Below are 13,057 nucleotides of genomic sequence, written 5' to 3'. Positions count from 1 at the left end.
TGAAGCTAACAACTCTACACTCAAGATATGTAACAAACGTAAGCCTTTAGCAATTGAATGAAACAGACTTTCATTTTATACATAGAGAGTTTATACCGTCCAAACTCTCCAATCGGAACCAAGGTAGCTGAATTTCATCACAGGCTGTCGTGTCGATATTTTAAAGCCCTTACCAAACATCCAGCCATTCGGAAGTGCCAAATAATGATTTTTTTTTATATGCGATAGAAAAACATGTTCCCTGATCTAGTTTTAACCAAGACCTGTCTCTAGTTTTAACCCAGACCTGTCTCTAGTTTTAACCCAGACCTGTCTCTAGTTTTAACCAGGACCTGTCTCTAGTTTTAACCCAGACCTGTCTCAAGTTTAACTCATTTTTTTAAATCATAGCACGAGAATCTTCCGCCCGTCGTTTAAATAACTGACGTATGCAGATTTCCGGTCAAGATCGTTTACAATTTAGATCTCGACACGAGTTGAAATGAAAGTTACGCATGAGCTTTGCGGGACATGTTCTCCGACAAAATGAATTACGCATAATAAGAGTTGCGATGATATGGGGGCATTACGAGGAAAGCGCAAACAGGGACATCCTAGTACAAGTTGGCGCTACATTTTCATGGAGGTCCTCAGAGCATGTGAGAAGAAGCTTAAGACATTGCCAGTGACAAATTTTTGTGGAAGCATCTTGCAGCCCAATGCGCCGAACGACGCGGGAGGATCTAAGTCAGCAAGAATAGTAGATAAGGTTTTTCAAAATAAAACTTTTTTAATAGCAGGATAATGCACTGCAGATACCTCAGAATATGCATTTCGTTGGCTTTTAATACCGGAAATATTGCTGGCGGCGGGGCTCCGAAAGCGCTTTGTCGCAATGCCAGGAAGTCTACAATTTTTCCACTACCTCAAGGAACCTATTCTAGGGTACAATAAACGTCCTTCGAAAGAATGAAGGGTCAGAATGTAATAAAGATTAATACTGTACACAAACACAAAGAGGTATTTTTTCCCCCGGAGAAAATATCTTCCCCCACCCAGCCCCCCCCCCAAAAAAAAAAAATCCTCGCTACTCCCATGCTAGATCTACTTATAAAATAATTACGTTTTTTTTGTTTTTGTTTTAATTATGTAAGCTATATGTAGACAAATAGTACCTACCAATAGAAATTGAACTGTTTACTGTATAATAGTGTAGATCTATAATAAGTAAAGGTATAGATCTAGTATAAATCTCGCTGTCTTGTTTACGTTTTATAAAACGAAAGTAGATTTTAGAGCTATTTTTAAAATGTGTATGTATTCTTAATTAAAAGTATAGTCAAACGTATATTTAAGAGAGTAAAATATTGAACTCTCAATAATCTAAATATAACGCAAAATAGAGTTTATTCAATTTATTATATAGTCAAAAGCCAACATCTGTTTTTAATTTTATTTAGAGCCGAAAGTTCATGACCTCTAGACGTATTGCCTCTGTGTAGGTGACAAAAATATATTTTATAATCAAATCGAACGGGCGAATGTAATTGTTTATATAACATTGTTAGTTGTTTTTTTTTTTTTTGTAGATCTAGATCTAGAATCTTAACAATTTGAATGCCACAGTAGTCTAGTCAATAACTAAAACTTTGAGCCTATTACAGTATACTAATCGACCGGCGGAGTAGCATACGCCGCTTTTTTTGCAGGGCCGGCCTTAGGCCAATGCAACGCGACTGCAGTGGGTCCCGCACTTTTATAAGACACGCACTTTCATAGGACCCGCACTAATTCAAGGGTTATAAATTATTAAATTAAAACCATTTTATAACTTAAAACAGATTTCCCGCGCCCTCCTGTCGATTTAACAGGAGCTCCTGTAAATCTCCCGAAATGGCAAAATAACATTTTAGTTTTATATTTTTATATGCTTTATAGAAATTTCTTCTAATAAACCCTAATGCTTTGTTTGATTTTTCAATAGTTTCATCAATATGGGGATTTCATGACAGTTTTTCATTTATTATAACACCTAGGTATTTTGCGTTTTGCGTTTTTAGTCTGTGTTAATTAATTTGTTTTAGTTTGTTTTTTTTTTGTTACTCTTAATAACTGACTTTTTCTGGAAAGACGTGCTCCAATTTCTGTAATTCATCTAATTCTCTTTGTAAAATTTCTGTGTCTTGTGTTGTTTTTATTGTTCTATATATTAGACAATCGTCTGCAAATAATCTGACTTTTGTTCCTGAACTAATGCAATTTGGTAAATCATTTAAGTAAATTAAAAATAGTAGTGGACCTAAGACTGTTCCTTGTGGTACACCTGAGTTTACTGTTGATGGTGTTGATTTAGGGCCTTTATTATTACAGTTTGTTCTTTCCCTATCAGAAAATCTTTAATCAACCGATGCAATGGACCAATAATGCTGAAATAAGTAAGATAGCATCTATTTGCTCACTATTATCTAAACCTTTTGGGAAATCATCAATTAGTTTCACATGATCTATATTTCCTAAAGCCATGTTGGTATGGTGTGAGGACATTATGTTTGTCTAAGTGGTTCACGATGTTGCTACATATTATATGTTCTAGGATTTTACATGTGATGCTGGTGAGTGATACTGGTCTGTAGTTTCCTGGGTCAGATTTTTCTCCTTTTTTAAATAGGGGGGTGACATTAGCTTCTTTCCAGTCACTCCGTACTCTGCCCCGGTTATGAAATGCTTGAAAAAGTATTTTGAACACTGGTGCTAGCTCATTGCTTACTTCTTTGAGTAACTTAGCTGGAATACCATCAGGTACAGACGCTTTATTCGGTTTAATATTGGCTAATGGTTTTTGGATTCCCTTTACTTGTACTACTATATCTCCTATGTTGTCTACTTTGTTCAAATTAAGTAATATGTCTTTGTTTTCTGGGGCTGAGAATGCTGTTGCAAAGTATTTGTTTAGGATGTAAGCTTTAGCTTCATTATCACTATGTATCATGTTATCTTCTCCTTTTAATGGCGCTATGCCGGTTGTTTCCATTTTCTTAGACCAAATATATGACCATAGGTGTTTGTTGTTATCTTTAGGTATTACATTTTTATGTATTCACTCTGCAGCTGTTTTTTTTTACTTTTTGGGTTAGGTGTTTAACTTTTATATACTTTTTATAAACTCTTTCTGCATTAGTTTCATTAAATTAGATCTAGTTCTAGATCTAGTTCTACTTAGATCTTGAATCTAGATTTAGATCTAAAACTAGGTCTAGATCTAGCTAGACCTATGTCTAGTTTGTATGACAAATGACATTGGAGATATTAATTTTTATTTGCCAATGGAAAGTCTTGCTTGTCAAGTCATTTGTATACATCTGGCTCACTACCTAAAGTGCTAAAGTAGGTCAAGATTTTTTTTTCGTGTTGCCAATTTATCTAATTTTGTAAGAAAAATAAATCTTTTTAGTTTCTTTTTATTATTGTAACATGTTAATAATTTTGAATGTATGGATAAGGTTAATAATTATTATTTTAAAAGATATAAGTTTACGCTAAATGAATATATGAAGAAGCTGAAACCAGAATCCCGTGTTCGAATCCTGGTAAAGACTCTACATGGACCACTTAGGGGGCCGATTTTCAGTTTGTGTTTCCACACCGTCTTTGTAACCTTGTTGTTTGTTGTAAACACTTCAGACACACTATTTTATGAGAACAACCTTGACATAGTCATCATTATCGAAACGCAATAGTCTTCTGCTATTATAATGCTGCACTAGAGGGGGGAAAGTCATAGAACAATTACAAGCACTTTAAGAACAAACATGTATAGAAATCAGCCATGTGATCTCTCTACACGAGAGTCTCTACCTGGCGAGTAATTTAAACATATTACAAGAATACACATAATCATGGAAAAAAAGGGGGGGGGGAGATTCCAGTGGTTACCGACTGGCGAGCTAACGTCAACATGCCAGAACAAATGTATCGAACTCAGCTATCTTGTTTTCTACGTAAGTCGCCATATTTTAATAATGAATTTTCTTTTCCCACAAAATCTTCTTTATCCGTAACAGTAAATCTACGAATCATTTGTCCATCACTTCTTTCGTTGACCTGTTCCCACCACTAATGATGTTAATCCTTCTATCTTGAGATATTATACATCCATACAGTTTTAGTCATTTTTAGCGGCCCCCGAAAGGGGAAAAGACGCTATTGGTTTTGTGTGGAAACTCTGTCCGTCCGTCCGTCCTTCCGTCCGTCCCGTTTAGATCTCGTAAAGAAGAGAAGATAGTGAAAATTCGACATTATAATATTTTGGACCATTTAAAGTTCTGATGCAATGGCTACTTTTTTCTTTTCTGAAAGCGAAAAATCTAATTTTTAAAATCACTTTATGCAAGCAGTTTTTTTTCAATAAAAATAAACACCTTTTAAAACTATTCATTATTAACAGTATCAAACACGGGAGGCTCTTTAAAAGGGGGGTATTTGTTTACCATATTTTTAAACATATTTATGCAAATGGTTTAAGATTTTTTTGTCATTTTTTTTTTACATTTGTATTGCTAAGTTACGTAACTTCTGTCATACTAACTACTACATTTACACACACAAATTTATAACTATTTTTTAAAGAGAAAAAATCTATTTAGTATGCATATAAGTTGTGTATAATTTAAAACAACAATTAATAAGTAGTTTTTCATATTATCGCGTGAACTGCAATGAGGCCAAAAACTATAGAACACTTAACCAAAGGATTTTTTTTTCTTTTTATTATTTACAGAAATGTTTTTTTCTTGAGGATTTGAATAAGAGATTTTCATTCAGATGTTCTTTCTGAAAATATTGAAATCTGCCTTTTTACCTGCCTGGGTGGACCACTTCGGGTGCCGATTTTGAGTTTGTGTTTTCACACAAACTGTCTTTGTAACCTTGTTTAAAAATTGTGTTCTAGTTTTGGTGTAGCTGAAACTTAGTTCATATAGTTCAGTGAATGCGCATATAGTAAGCACATGGACTATAGAGTGATACCTGCTATGAAATATTTTTTTTTTGTTTACATAAAGTTTGCATTAAGATAGAGGGAGATAGAGAAGGGAAGGGACCTTTTTTAAAGAAAGATCCTTTTCATATTGATTTGCAATTGTTCCTTTGCATAATACTTTTAATGGCAGTCATTTTATTTCTTAACGACAGACGTACAGAAATTAATCGCATCTCTAGGTCTGTATCTTCCGATGTCTTCCTTATGTAACTCTCCTTCCCCCTGCCTGTAGAAAGTTTTGCTTTGTTTGTTTTGTCTTTTTGCTCACTAGTGATTTAGTTCTACCTTGGAGCTTATTACAAAGTTGATATCAACTCACTCTGTCTGTCTGGTACAAAGTTGATATCAACTCACTCTGTCTGTCTGGTACAAAGTTGATATCAACTCACTCTGTCTGTCTGTCTGGTAAAACCTTTTTACACGTTATTTCTCCTACACCCGTTCTCGGATCAAGCTGAAACTTTGTACAAACAATCATTGGCATAGACAAGATATGAATCAATAAAAGAAAAAATAAACGCTTAGTCAATTAACTACTGGTAATTAATTATTTTGTTTGATGCTGACAAGGGAAATGAATCCTGCAATATTAACAGATATGGCTAAATGTGTAGGGTTTGGCCCCCTTATTTAGTTCTTCACATTATATCTCCCACACCCATTGTCGTATCAAGTTGTATTTTTAAACAATCTATATATAATAAACCATGAATCAATACAAAAAATTGACCGATCAGTCAATTAATTATTGGTAATTAATTAATTTGTTTTTCATATCGAATAAAGGAAATAACGTCTACATTAGTTAGAGAGATAGTCGTAAGTGCAGAGTTCTTCCCCTTTGTTTTTATGATTATTTATGTTTAACTTGTTTTTAGCCATGAGATTCAATATCAGACATGTTTTAATTAGCTGAAGAATTGCTAGCTATGAGATTCAATATCAGACATGTTTTAATTAGCTGAAGAATTGCTAGCTATGAGATTCAATATCAATCGTGTTAATTAACTGAAGAATTTCTAGCTTACATTTAGGGTGTGAACCTGAAGTCATGAGCCATCGTGTAATCTAAGTTCACAATCTCTTGTGTAACTCTTTTTCAAAGTCGCTGCTGCTGTCAACGCCCTAATGGACATCCACTCTGCTCGAACAGTGTCCTCATTTGGTGACTCTTGGCAATCCCCGCCTCCAATTTCATCGGTATTTGCACTCATTCTCGCTCTCTTGCATAAGTCAACATTATCTACCCCTCCCCTCTCCCGTGCTACATCACAGCCCTCACCCCCTCTTGAATAAACTCTCAAGCCTGAGAACAATTTCATAGAATGTTTGTACGACGTGGTGAATAGCAGAAAGATTAAGTTCTACACATTTCATTGTCTTCTAGAGTGTTTAGCTAGACAAACTAACTAGGCACATTGACTTGTTCTAGACGAGTTCATTCAAGATGAGTGTTTTATACTCTGTGTGTGTGTGTGTGTCTTGGCTTAATATTTCAAATAACTCCGCGATTCTTTCTGGAAAGTTGCATGTGCTTTGACGTAATCTTTACCTTCTACTGACATATGAGATATATAATCTTTAGAACTGGAACTATTGGGAGCTGCGCTAACACAGGTAGGTTCTACAACTATCACGGCAATGTCAGAGTGTTTCGCAAATTTAGAACTTGAACTTGTCAGACTTGCTATTAGACAAAAGTTCTGTCGGACAGACATGCTATCAAACAGAACTTTCGTTGGACATACTTGCTTGTAGACAGTCGCTCTGTTGTGTCTGGAATGACGTCATTGCTAGAGTGATACAGTAAGACTTAATGGTGGGCATGATGGGGCAGAGCCCACTTAGACGCCACGATTTGATTGAGTACAAGATTCAACATATTCACATATTTATTGTGAAGAATTTCGGCTCTCATTTCAACCAAAAGAAAATGTACTTGATACGTATAGTTTTGTTACATTTAAGTTACAGACATATTGATAAAGATAACGTCATAACTGCATGTATCGTGCAGAAAAAACAACAACATTCCCCTGGGAAGTGAAATCCTAACAATTGATCAGATCAGATTGAGTTACTTTGAGTTACGCGCTCTTGGCAAGATGGCTGCTCCCTGTTTACTGTAATCAGAGATGAGTTAAATTTTTCGTTTTGTTGTATTAAATCAAACCAAATTCATTAAAAAAGCTATTTAACTAATAAACTAATATCTTTAAATTATATATTTAACTTAATTCAGCATTTTTTCTACTAATTAATTCAAATTAACAATTCTTAGCTTAGGACTATTTTGTCTCACTAATCCTTATAATTTATTAGATCTAGATCTAGTCTATATTTATTATTATATCCTTAGATTTTAGATCTATGTCTAGTGTTAGACTTAGACTTTAATTAAGGCTTTAGATCTACTAATCATCTACTAATACTACTAATAATAACTAATAGTAATATTCTATGTAGTTAGTTATACACGTAAATATATTGATCTAGAATTAGATCTAGAATCTAGATCTAGTCTAGGTCCACATTTTGAATTTAATAAACCATTTGATTTGATTTAATTTAATTTAACCCTAACCTTAACTTAGGCATTGTAAACCTTAAACTAGATTTAGACTAGACTCCTTTAAAAACTAAAATCAAGAACAGTCATCATGAAATTGCTCTGGCTATTTATCCTAATAATCACCAAATGCACACTAGCTGAACACAGAACTAGATCTACCTTTGTCAACACTAAACTTAAAAAGGAAACAACAGTCATAATCAATCATCACACTTTAGAACAATGCAACTTCAAAAATAACCTAACATACACATCTATAACATTAAAGAAGATTACCCATCACAAATGGAAGTTCTCAATCAGACACAGCAGAAATAAATACCTATCACTGTTAATATTAATGGCAGGAGATGTAGAGTCAAATCCAGGGCCTAGATCTAAAGATAGATGCAACATCTGCAAAAAAATATGCACCCTGAAACAGAAAGCCATTCAATGTGACACCTGCGATGAATGGTACCATGCATCATGTCTCCATATGAATACACCTGTGTATTATGCCTTAGGCAACAAAGACGCATCATGGCACTGTGTACCGTGTGGGTTACCTCAGTTTACATCAGGACTGTTTGATTCCTTTGATGCGGACACTTCTAACCCATACAACATCCTAAACACCATCCCGAACCAAACTCACCAACCACTAGCCAGATCCACTCCTGTTAAACCTAAATCTACTAAAATTAATACAACAGCCTCACTAAACAAACCTACTAAAGAAGTAATACCAAAATACCTTAAAACCTTAGTTATAAATTTTCAAAGCATTAGGAACAAAACAGCAGACTTAGAAATTTTATTAGAATGTGAGAAACCAGACATAATTGCAGGAACAGAAACTTGGCTGCATCCTGAAATTTATAATGCAGAAATTTTCAATAGTAATTATGAAATTTTTAGAAAAGATAGGGCTGATAATCATGGAGGAGTTCTTTTAGCAATAAAAAACACTCTTATAGCAGAAGAAATTACCTTACCTAACTCAAAAAATGTAGAATCAACATTTTGTAAAATTAATACCACCTCAACATCCCTAATAATAGGCAGCATTTACAGACCACCAAATTCTAGTTTAGAATACATGCAGGAACTATGTAATCAGATTACTACACTTAAAGAGACAAATAAAAATGCAGTTTTTTGGATTATGGGTGATTTCAACCTACCTGATATAAATTGGAAAACACTAACCATAGATAAACACCAAAACCTTAAGGACATAAATGAGCTTTTCATAGAAACTTTACACAACCTAAGTTTAGATCAAATCATTAAAAAGCCAACTAGATTAAACAACACATTAGATCTCTTCTTAACCAACAGACCTGGATTAGTAGTTGATTATGAAATTATCCCTGGTCTATCAGACCATGAGATCATAAAAATACACAGTCAGATAAAAGCAGTAGCCAATACAAAACCCAAAAGAAAAATCTTACTCTGGAATAAATGTAACCTAACACAACTACACCAAGCTGCACTAAACTTTCAACAAACATTCTTATTAGAAAAAGACATTAACCAACCAGTCGATGACCTCTGGAATTTCATTAAAAACCATCTTAAAAGCATAATAGAAAATCATATACCAACTAAATACACATCAAACAAAATAAATAAATGCTGGTTTAATAATAGACTAAAGAAGCTTTGTAAACAGAAGGAAAACCTCTATAGAAAATTTAAAGAAACTAATGCAGAAAGAGTTTACAAAAAGTATATAAAAATTAAACACTTAACCCAAAAAGTAAGCAGACAGCTGCAGAGTGAATACATAAACAATGTAATATCTAAAGATAACAACAAAAACCTATGGTCATACATTAAGTCTAAGAAAATGGAAACAACAGGCGTAGCGCCATTAAAAGATGAACATAACATAATACATAATGATAATGAAACTAAAGCAAACATTCTAAACAAATACTTTGCATCAGCATTCTCAGCCCCAGGAGACAAAGACATATTACTGAATTTGAACCAAGTAGACAACATAGAAGATATAGTAGTACAAGAAAATGGAATTCAAAAACTATTAGCCAACACCAAACCAAATAAAGCTTCTGGACCTGATGGTATTCCAGCTAGATTACTCAAAGAACTAAGTAATGAGCTAGCCCCAGTGTTCAAAATACTCTTTCAGGCTTCACTTAACCAGGGCAGAGTACCAAAGGACTGGAAAGAAGCTAATGTCACCCCCCTATTTAAAAAAGGAGAAAAATCTGACCCAGGGAACTACAGACCAGTATCACTTACCAGCATCACATGTAAAATCCTAGAACACATAATATGTAGCAACATCATAAACCACTTAGACAAACATAATGTCCTCACACCATACCAACATGGCTTTAGGAAATATAGATCATGTGAAACACAACTAATAGGACTAATTGATGATTTTTCAAAAGGTTTAGATAATAGTGAACAAATAGATGCTATCTTACTAGATTTTTCTAAGGCTTTTGACAAAGTTCACCACCATAGTTTGCTTAAAAAATTAAAATATTTCGGCATTAATGGTCCACTGCATCAGTGGATTAAAGACTTTCTGATAGGGAGAGAACAAACTGTAATAATAAATGGCTCTAAATCAACACCGATAACAGTAAACTCAGGTGTACCTCAAGGTACAGTCTTGGGTCCACTACTATTTTTAATTTACATAAATGATTTACCAAATTGCATTAGTTCAGGAACAAAAGTCAGATTATTTGCAGACGATTGCATAATATATAGAACAATAAAAACAACACAAGACACAGATATTTTACAAAGAGAATTAGATGAATTACAGAAATGGGAATCAAATTGGAGCATGTCTTTCCACCCAGAAAAATGTCAGTTGTTAAGAGTAACAAAAAAACTAAAACAAATTAATTCCACTTATCTTATTCATGGCAAACCAGTATCACAGACTAAAAACGCAAAATACCTAGGTGTTATAATAAATGAAAAACTATCATGGAATCCACATATTGATGAAACTACAAAAAAATCAAACAAAGCATTAGGATTTATTAAAAGAAATTTCTATAAATCAAATAAGAACATAAAACTAAAATGTTACTTAACCTTGGTTAGGCCAATAATAGAATATGCATCCTCCGTTTGGGACCCCTCAACTCAAGAAAACATTAAGAAACTGGAACAGACACAAAATAGAGCAGTGAGATTCATAACAAACGAATATTCACATTTGACTAGAGTAACACCTTTAGTAAAATCACTAAATTTAGAAAGCCTTCAGGACAGAAGGCTCAAAAGTAAAGTAGCAATCATACATAAAACACTGAACCATAATCTTCAAATACAAAAACAAAATTTAATAAAATACTCTGAAAGACACAAAGATAAAGGCACATTCCTCGTCCCATATGCTAGGACAAATTTGTACAAATACTCCTTCTTCCCTAGTGCTATTAGAGCATGGAATGGGTTGCCTGAGCTAGCCAGGAAAACCAGTGACTTGGCAGAATTTAAGTCATTGGTTAATATGCATGACTAAATGCATGACGCGTAGGACGTAATCATCTTCTTTTTTGAAGTAACGTCTGTATTATATAAGATAAGATAAGATCCAATGCTCCAATTCGATAAGATCATCCAAAACATTGTCCTGACAGTCAAGTGACGCTTCAGAAGTGCTGGAGTCTCTTACCCTCAGTCAAGCATCTTTCCTCGTTGATTTTATCTTTATTTTAGTACAAGATTTAATGTCTAGATCTGTTTATTAAATAGTTTGAAGTGGGCAAGCTTTTAAAAAAAAATCTATATCAAGTGAATACAGCAGTTAGCTTTGGACACAAAAAAAAGTTAAACAATAAAGCCATATTTTAGAAAATTATTGTCAGTTTCTGAAATGTATTGTTACATATTTCTGAATCTTCTGGCTAAATGTACTAGTAGGCACACACATAAAAACACTGCAAAGAACTTGACGACTAAACTCTCAGCTTCATATAACTTTATTGACTATTAAATCTAACAATTTGTTACTGTAACATGTAGCGTAGAAGACTGTACAATATCCGTCAGTTTACAGTTAGCTATACTTCGTTGCAATTCATCTCCTCACTTCGTTGCAATTCATGTCTTCTCAACTTGCATCGAGTCGTATTCCACAGAACAGACCAACGACACACTTCCCAGTGTCGCTCCAGGTCTCCCAAAGCTGAACCAAGTCGTACTCAAAGTCTACCGCATCAGAGCCGTACACGTCTTACATCGTCTGTATCGACTGTAACGGCTCAAGTCCACTGTAGTACGCTGTATAGACTTTAACGACAGTAGTCCACTTCAGTTAACTCTACCCTAGTTAACTTGCATCGAGTCGTACACTTCTCTCTTCTACTGTCTCGCACAGTAGACAACAGTACCGACGACTCACTCACGACTGACTTTCACATTAACTCTCTGGCTTATATAGAGTCCCTAATCGCTCCTCCAAAGTTGTACAAACACTCCTAGTATCTTCTGGAATAACATGTGAGGAAACGTCACATCCTGTCTTTATGTATACATGTAGATTCCAGAGAACACCCGCTGCAGTGTCATCAAGCCGGGGTCACACGTAGTGACCTCTATATGTCACTGTTCATTAGTAACTGCCCCCTTCTTAGATCTGTTCGTCCCCTGGAAAAACATGTGAGGACCTGTCTTTGTTTATACATGTAGATTCCAGAGAACACTTGCTGCTGTGTCATCTCGCCGGGGTCATACGTTGACCTCTACCTATCACTGTTCATTTGTAACAGTATTGAGATTTTCAAAGTGCTAGGTCATTAAGAGTTTGTTTGGAATTAGTAGAAATAAACTTTTGTTTATTCCGTATAGTTTATCTTGTTGTCTTAAACATTTAAAAAGTACGAAGCATACATTGCCATACATAGTAGACTTATGATGTATTCAGTGGCGTATTGGGGGGAGGGGGGGTCCAAAGTTGAAAATACCCCTCGGGCCTCCACTTCATGGGGGGGGGTGAAATTTTTACATTAAATATTGAATAATTCAATAATTTGTGTGCACTATTCGGCACTGTAGATTTAAGTTTCTAGGTTTTCTCTTGTAGCATAAAGTTGTTGTTTTTTTTTCAATTTGGCGACCTTGATATTAGTTTATCATTTGATCTCAAATTCTCTTCAGATCTTTATTTATACTTTTTCTTTTACTGTTTCTTTTATTTCCATTATGTCTCCACCAAGGTGTTTTATATCGCTTTGTCTTCTTTTCCTCTCTTATTGCTGAAACAACCTAAACGTGATCTTACAAATCAAAATGTAAACAGAGGGAAGATAACTCTGATCAACGTTTAGTGATAAAATGACCGAAATACATTTCTGGAAGCAGAAGTAATATTCTCTTCTAACGAGAAAGTATTGGAGTGAAACACAAACATTGTTTATAGAAATTACTATATTTTAGAACTAAGAGCTGTATTTAGCTTAAAGACTAAACTTGCAATTGTT

At 34.3% G+C, this 13,057-nt stretch overlaps 1 protein-coding gene across 1 annotated transcript in view; it reads left to right on the top strand.

Moving 5' to 3' along the window:
• Positions 1-6,333: 6,333 nt before the first annotated feature.
• The window catches only part of LOC106051776 (transforming growth factor-beta-induced protein ig-h3-like), a 115,557-nt gene continuing 108,833 nt past the window's right edge, over positions 6,334-13,057 (top strand). Inside the window, exon 1 of the mRNA XM_056038286.1 lies at positions 6,334-6,634. The gene's annotated coding sequence lies outside the window, so the exon portion shown is untranslated. The remainder of the gene's footprint in view (positions 6,635-13,057) is intronic.

Source organism: Biomphalaria glabrata, chromosome 8 (genome assembly GCF_947242115.1).
Source record: "Biomphalaria glabrata chromosome 8, xgBioGlab47.1, whole genome shotgun sequence".
Lineage (NCBI taxonomy): Eukaryota > Metazoa > Mollusca > Gastropoda > Planorbidae > Biomphalaria > Biomphalaria glabrata.
This window is presented reverse-complemented; position numbering and strand designations above follow the sequence as displayed.